Genomic DNA, 8,182 nt, shown 5'->3' with positions numbered 1-8,182 from the left:
TATTATAACTTTTGTATTTAGTGTATAAATTCCTGGGAAATTATGTAATATATAAAACTTTGTAATAACCTCGTTAGTCGGTTTGTATCTAGTCTTTTGTAATAAGACCATATATGTAAAATATGTTTTATAAATATGCATGTAGCATGTTCGGAATAATATTGTAAAATTTAGAAAGGGGTTCTTTAATGAAAGTACAATGCTAGGTCTCGTTAATGCTAGTTTATGTTGAAAGTACAATGCTAATTTTGGTTGAAAGTACAATGATAATTTATGAAAAGTACATTGCTAATTTTTTTATATTTGTTAGTGTTTGGTTGAAAGTACCTTGGTATATTTGGTATATGTGATATAACAAGATCCATCGTTCAACCACTATCAAAACATTCATAATATGTAAATGTCAATTACATGAACAACTTAAAACACCCACAAATAAACATGTCCACAATTCAAACAAAAATTGACAACAATCACCTTCTCATAAGCACAACCTAACACAAACACATCATGTTTAATCCAAATCCATTGGTTTGGATGAACTATCACCTACCCCATCCTTACCTTCAACCCGTTTTTCCAACTTTTTGTTAATTATCCTTTTTGATATTTTTGGTTGCTTTAGCTTCCCATTCCCCATCTCCATTACTTTAACACATTCCTTTTAACGATCATTATGTTTTCTAAGTTTTTCTTTTTTAGTCACCTTTAATTTTAGGGGCCTTTCCACTTCTTTGCAAGTTGACTTTTTTTGCCCAAACTTATTGTAAGAACCACATATAAATTTTTTCCAACGTTTGATACCATGTGTTTTGTAGACAATTCTGTAGTGCCTCTCTTCCTCTTTTTTAATGGCCTCCTTAATACTCTTCTTTTCAATGGCTTACCCCTTTATTTTCTTACAAATAACATTTTAAACTCCCAGACATGGACTTTGTTCCCCTAAATTGAAAAAGTAAAAAATTAAGTGGCCTTCTAGAACAAATGAAAAAAGTTCATAGGGTTAAAATGACATTTTTTCTTATATATATATATATATATATATATATATATATATATATATATATATATATATATATATATACACACACACACACGTATGTGTTTGTGTGTATGTATATGTGTATATATACATACATATATATACATACATACATACCTACATACATACATATCTATATATATATATATATATATATATATATATATATATATATATATATATATATATATATATAAATTCATGTTTTCTTAGCCTCTGTCGATACTGATATTCGAAAAAAAAGATACATAACATGTGTATCATATGTGCATCATTTGGAAAAATGGTTTTTTGGACTTTATATTTTATTAAAAAAAACTAAAAATATGTAAATTCCTCATTTTTAACTTCTAAGCATACTGATATTCAATCTTTTTTTTTTACATGAAACGTAAAATGTGCTCCATATGTACACAAGTAGAAGAATGTTTACTGTGAATTTTTTTTAACAAATCATCATTTATAACAGTGTCTTAAGTTATTAAGATGTTTTTCATTTGTCTATATATATATATATATATATATATATATATATATATATATATGTGTGTGTGTGTGTGTGTGTGTGTGTGTGTGTGTGTGTGTGTGGTGTACATTTTACATAAAAAAATCGAAAATCAATATAGAAAAATGTTAATAAGTTATGATTTTATATGTTTTTAGTTATTTTTTTCGATGAAATATTAGCTATAAAACAAGGGTTGAAAAATCATGCTCATTTGATTTTATGTATATATGTACATTTTCTTAACATTTTCTAAATATGTTTTTTATGTCTTAGTTGGCTAAGACATTGTTATAAAGGTGAATCGTTGGAAAAAAATTAAATGCATTTTTTCAATTGATATGTGCATATTGTGGAAATTTTTGTCATTTGTTTTTTCAAATATCAGTATGGAAAGAGGTTGAAAAATTATGAATTTACATATTTTTAGTTTTTTTTTATAGAAGATAAGTTCTAAAAAAAAGATAAGTTCTACAATACATGGGACAGTTTAATTGAGATTCTAAAACAATGCAGATATTTAGATTCAACATCAGCCACATATTTCAACATCATAATCATATATGATTATACATGTTTATTAATATATGTCTTTTTCACAAGGTGGTTAATCATATATGATTATCGTGGTTGGTGGCAAAGGAGGTGGTGGTGGTAGAGGTGGTGGCGGTGGTATGTGATAGAGGTGAAAATGGTGGGGTTGGTTGGGGACAGAGGTGGTGGTGGTGGTGGGTTTAGTGGTGGTTACGGTGGTGTCCAGGTTGGCATGGGAAATGGAACAGACAGCGCTGCATAATCATTTATGATTATAAATCTCATGTCGTGCCGGTACGCTAGAACGGTAATGAGAAATACATGTCTGAGGTTGAATTTGAAGATCTCTATTTTTCTTGAAATATCAACAGAACCTATATATATATATATATATATATATATATATATATATATATATATATATATATATATATATATATATATATATATATATATATATATACACATGTGTGAAGTTGAATTTGAAGATCTCTATTTTTTTTGAAATATCAACAGAACCTATACATATATATATATATATATATATATATATAGTTTAATCGTCCAAAGTTTTTATAATGCAACTCATAACTTGATTTAGTTCTAAAAATTTTTAAAATTTCACCAATTCATTTTTAACTATCGTATATATAGTCCGGTAGGTGTTTGGAAAAAAAAATATGATGTAAGACGAACATAATGGTGAAATTTTTTAAAAATCTTGAAAACAAATCAAGTTAGAGTTGAATTTGAAGAAATTTGGACGGTTACAATGTGTATATGAAAAACGACATAGTTTGTTGGGTTTGTATACTCTCTCTCTGTGTGTGTGTATATATATATATATATATATATATATATATATATATATATATATATATATATATATATTAGTTTTTTTCGTCTAAACAAAAATTAATACGTAAAAGTTAATCATGATATTATGTTTCAAGTCGCTAAACAAACTAATAACCACGAAAGCGCTTCTAGCCCAACGGTATCAGATTATGTCCTCTTTTTTGAGGTCGAAGGTTCAAGTCACGTCGTGGATATAAGTAGAATTTAGGTGTTGGTTTAGGAGTAGATAATATATTTATTAACTGCCTGTTAAAAAAAAAACAACAACCGACAAGAATGGTATTATTTTTCTATTTATATTAATTATGATGTTTATGATGTTATTATTAAGTAGAAAAATCTAAGTGGTCGCCTAGAATATTAAATAATGGTACGGGCATTTGGTAGTCACTAGTGGGCAAGAGGAAACTAATTAAAACAAAACACAATGATTCACTATAAGAAAACAAAAGCAAAACAGGTCTGTCATTGTGTACGACTCTACCCTTGTTTTTGTCTTGTGATTGAGTATAAGAAAATGAAATTGTATTTGTAAGGATTGTGTTTTTGAAAATGATATGCACTTGCCCATAATAATGTGCAGATCGTAAATTTTTGGGGTGTTAGAAACAATACGGTCCATCATTGGACCGACAATCAAATTTTAACATTGGTTTTTAAGTGGGGTTAATATCACTAGTGTCCTAACAATTTTAGTCTATAAACTATCATTCTACCCGTTGAAATCGGGTTAGAAGCAAGGGTTAGAAGCAAGAAAGGAATAGCCGATTACAAAGGTGATCGTTGTATGCCTCGTGACATTTTGGTCTAACATTGAAATGATGTCCATGTAGGTTTTTCTGTTTAATTAATTATTTATTTTTATATTTTGAACATTATTATTATTATTATTATTATTATTATTATTATTATTAAAACACCTTTGGCTTATGAACAATAATCAACTGACTGTTCATCGGTTTAGGCTAAAACAATTCAACTCATCGGCTTGCAACTAATACGTGTTCTCCTACCATTTTTCTTGATCCAGACGACTAAGTGTTGGGTCATCGTCTCCCACCCAATTACGTTATACATGGATGCGACTGTGTCTTCTGCAATCGATTTCATTCCACAATGACTACTCTTGTTATGAAATGTTTCTTGCTTCATGTTTTGTTCATTTGAGGTAATTGTAGACCCACTTATGTTCGCTACTGACCTTGACTTACTTCCCTACATCGAACTACATGGATGATGTTGCTGAAAAGGCAAGAATCGAAGAAGCTAACCTGATTTTCTTATCGAAAAACCGATTCTTTTATCGTCGTTGTTGCTATGCAACAATCTCGTCTACGCTTATGTTTTCAGACAAATCACTCTTCAAATTTCGATTTAGGTTTCTTTTTATTTTAGGGTTTCTGACGATAGTGGTGAGTCGATTGAAATTGTTTTGATGTATGTGGTTTGAATAGGTTTCTAATTTCAGCGGGAGAAATTTGAGACAATAATTATATCAAGTCTCAGCATTCTTCGTCGCCCTTGCCATCCCCAATGCTACATCATTCCTAAATTTTAAGTTCCTTTAGTTTTGATAAGAAACTAATAGTATGTTTATTGCTTTCAATCTATTTTTTTGGGTTTCAGGTTCTAGAGCTTCTATCTGGTTTTAAAGGCATTTTTTTATGTGTGTTTTTTGTCAAGAAATTGAACGTTGGCATCTGGATATTGGTAAATTGGATACAAATAGATGAGAAATTAGTCCAACATACGTTGTACACTCTACATCATATGGTACTAACTTCTCATTTGGGACTACTTTATGTAACATTAGCAGCCTTCCACTTCCTTTCTGAAATTGGCTTCGTGAATTCTAACACAATTGAATTAAACCCTTTATGAAATTTTGGCTTCCTAAAAAATTCATGAAAGAAGGATTAAGGACTCATTAGTCACCGAAAATGGTGCAGTAGAAGCTAAGTTCTCGATTGAATTAAACTTTCATGTAGTGACAGTTTCAGATTTCAGTGATCTTTATGTTTCAACAATTTCTAAAATACTAAATGGTGTTTCTGTTATTGATGTAAACAAGATGATGCCTTCCTGAAAAATACTTTCTTCAACATCTGATTTGGCAGGTTGGAATTTTACGTTAACAGTGCTTATAAAATTTCCAAGTTTGAGTTTTTATTGAAATAGGTTAATTAAATATCACTCCATTTTACATTCCTTATGCCAAAAAGATGAAATTTGAATTGCTTGCTATTAATATTGCACTCATGGAACCAGCTACTAATACATCATTTTATTGCTTTTATGCAGCCACACGAGGATGATGTGCTACTGTGTTCTGGTAGTTAACAACAACTAACATACGAACCATAAGACGGTTTCAATAAAAAAATTTCCTTGACTACTTAACATATCTATGGCATATAAGAAGTTTGGTTACCACAAGTTATAGTTTACAAGTCCTATGGTTGACCATATACTTCAATACTTTGCCAGATTGTGTTGAGGTGGCACAAAAATTATGGCATGAAATTACTTTTTTTTAGATTGAATGGGTATTTAGGTGTCGTATGTCTCAAATTTTATTCATTTATTGTATATGTAACACCCTTTTTCTTGGTCAAGTCGAATTAGGGTTTCAAGGGGGTCAAAAGGATGGATTTTAGAGAAAAAGGAGCCTCACGTCGTGAGACATGAGAAGCTAACGACGTGAGGTGGGTTAACATGAATTGTTATACGGGACTGGTCTCACAACGTGAGACACGGAGCTCACGAAGTGAGAGCTGATGCAGCCTAAGCCTATGATCATTTTAGGGTTTCCTTCGTATTTAAGCATCTACAAACTTATTTTAGGGTTTCTTATCAGCCCCAAACCCTCTTTCACCTCATAAAAATCCTAGTCTTCATCCTTGCTTGATCTTTGGTCATTTTTGAGCTTTTCTTGGCTTGGAAGAAGGAGAGAAGAAGAAGAAGAAGAAGAAGGTAATCTTGTGTTGAGGCTTGCAAGGAATCTTCATCATCATCATCTTACATTGTTTCTGGACCATTGTGAGTATCAAAGATTCCTCCTTTATTGTTCTATGAGGATAGATCTAGGTTTTGTCTCACTTTTCCTCTTGGTTGTGCAAGTTTGATGAATGTAAACATAAATTTGGCAGCTTTATGTGTTAGTAGGGTCTTAAGAGTGATATGGAGTTCAGATCTAGTGAATGGTTGATTTTTTGAACCTTGCATGAAAGTTGGATGTCATTTCTTTAACTTTTGACCCAAATGAGATCTAGACATGTGTTGGAAATATATGTCTTAAAAGCATCGACTTTCAAGTGTATTAAGGAGTTATAAGACCTTCTGGAAAGTTAGAGTTCAAGGTTTAATGGATTAAGGACTTAAAAGTTGGATTTTTGGCATCAGACTATTCTCACGACGTGAGACATAAGGTCTCATGATGTGAGGAGTGGTTGATACCATTTCTGATGAGTTTCTTGGGGCTCACGACGTGAGGAAAGGCTGTCCACGTTGTGAGGTCAGCTCAGGTGTCTTTCCTTGACTGAGTTGGCTAGGTTGAATCGTGATGAGTTGGAATCGGACCGAGTAAGCTCTCATGACGTGACCAAGGGTTGGTCACGACGTAAGGATGGATAGTTGATATTATGGGTTGTTGACTTTGAATTTGACCGTTGACTTTTGGCTTGGTTTCAGTTTTGGTCAAAATTCTATTTTTAGAAGGTAGACTTAGGGTTTGCCTTATGTGGATTGATAGGAGGTGTCGAGCACCCACCTTTTGGTAGGAGAGCGGTTAGCTGAGGTTAGCTTTGTGATTCAGGTGGGTCTCCTCACTGTACCCGTGGGTCGAAGGCACCAATGTCACCCCACTAAATCTGTTATGCTAGTTGTCTTTGTGACTCTTGCATGTATTGTATATGTTTGTATGTATACCAAGCGGGGACTGATGAGTGTGTTATAGTATGTTAGTTCTCACTGTACTTGCGTGTCGAAGGCACCAATGCCATCTCATTGGATTATGTTATAGTATGTTAGTTGTCTTTGTGATGTGAGTTAGAGATTGATTAAGAACACAAAAGAATTAATAAAAGCTGTAAACAGACACGCAATCTAAATAAGATCTTTTTGGCTCAATATTGTCTGAAGAGTACAAGAGTGTTTAAGAATACAAAATGTAAATGTCATTGTGTTCGATTCTTACTCTACTTTATGTACCTACCTTATTTATAGGGTACAACAGACGCACAAAAAATAACAAGGACTAAGCATTATAGTGTCGAAAGTAACATGCCTTGTTAATAGATAGAGTGTCGAAACCAGACTACTTTCGACTCTTTATAGACACAAAGTACGTTCGAATCCTCACTATAGACATTCGAACCTAACAATCTCCCCTTAGTGAGAGTAGTCGAATATCAAGATATTAACTTTATTGTCTGTAGAAGCTCCCTTTTAACTTCTATGTACCACAAAATAATCTTCCTTATCTCTAGCTTGTCTTCAACATCATTCTTCTTGCAGTTGTTGATGCGAATTAAGATGTTGGTGAAATGGGAATTTGTATTTCTTTCAACATCAGTGAGTTGAAATAAAAAGTTCGTTAAATTCCCCCTCTTGTTATTTCCCTGAAAAACCACACCATAAGGTTGATGGATAATTTCACCTCTTCAAATTCGTTGATGTTCAACTTAGCCTTTGCAAGAGTTTGAGGCACATTCGCATTCTTCTTGATATCCAAGGCAAGATCATTATTTGTAATGGCCAGATATTTGTAGTAACTCTCTAGAAAAGCCTTGATATTAACAAAGCCAATAATGAAATCATTTTGATTTGATTAAGGGATCTTCGACACATCCATATTGATTAAAATCTTGGTTATCAAAATAAGATCATTCAGGTTCATCAGTGGAAAGTCAGCAATTGTGAACTCGAACTCCACATTTGTAACGTCCCAAAAATTATGAAGTGAAAATTTTATTTTTAAATTCAACCAAAAACACCATTTAATCATTTCAATAATTCAAAAGTATATCAGAGTAAAATTGTTATTAGAGTACAATTCCTAAAATCATAAAGTGCGGAAACATGGGTGGATGCGCTGTGACCAAGCCGGGCCCTTCCCTCGCGAACCGGGAGTATCTGAAAAGCATTTTAAACATAAACTGTAAGCATGAAGCTTAGTGAGTTCCTCAAAATACCGCATACCATACATATCTGCCAGCTCAAGTCTGCACCGGGTCTATTTTACC

Source organism: Lactuca virosa, chromosome 4 (assembly GCF_052849685.1).
Source record: "Lactuca virosa cultivar CGN04683 chromosome 4, Lactuca_virosa_CGN04683_v6, whole genome shotgun sequence".
Taxonomy (NCBI): Eukaryota; Viridiplantae; Streptophyta; class Magnoliopsida; order Asterales; family Asteraceae; genus Lactuca; species Lactuca virosa.
This window is presented reverse-complemented; position numbering follows the sequence as displayed.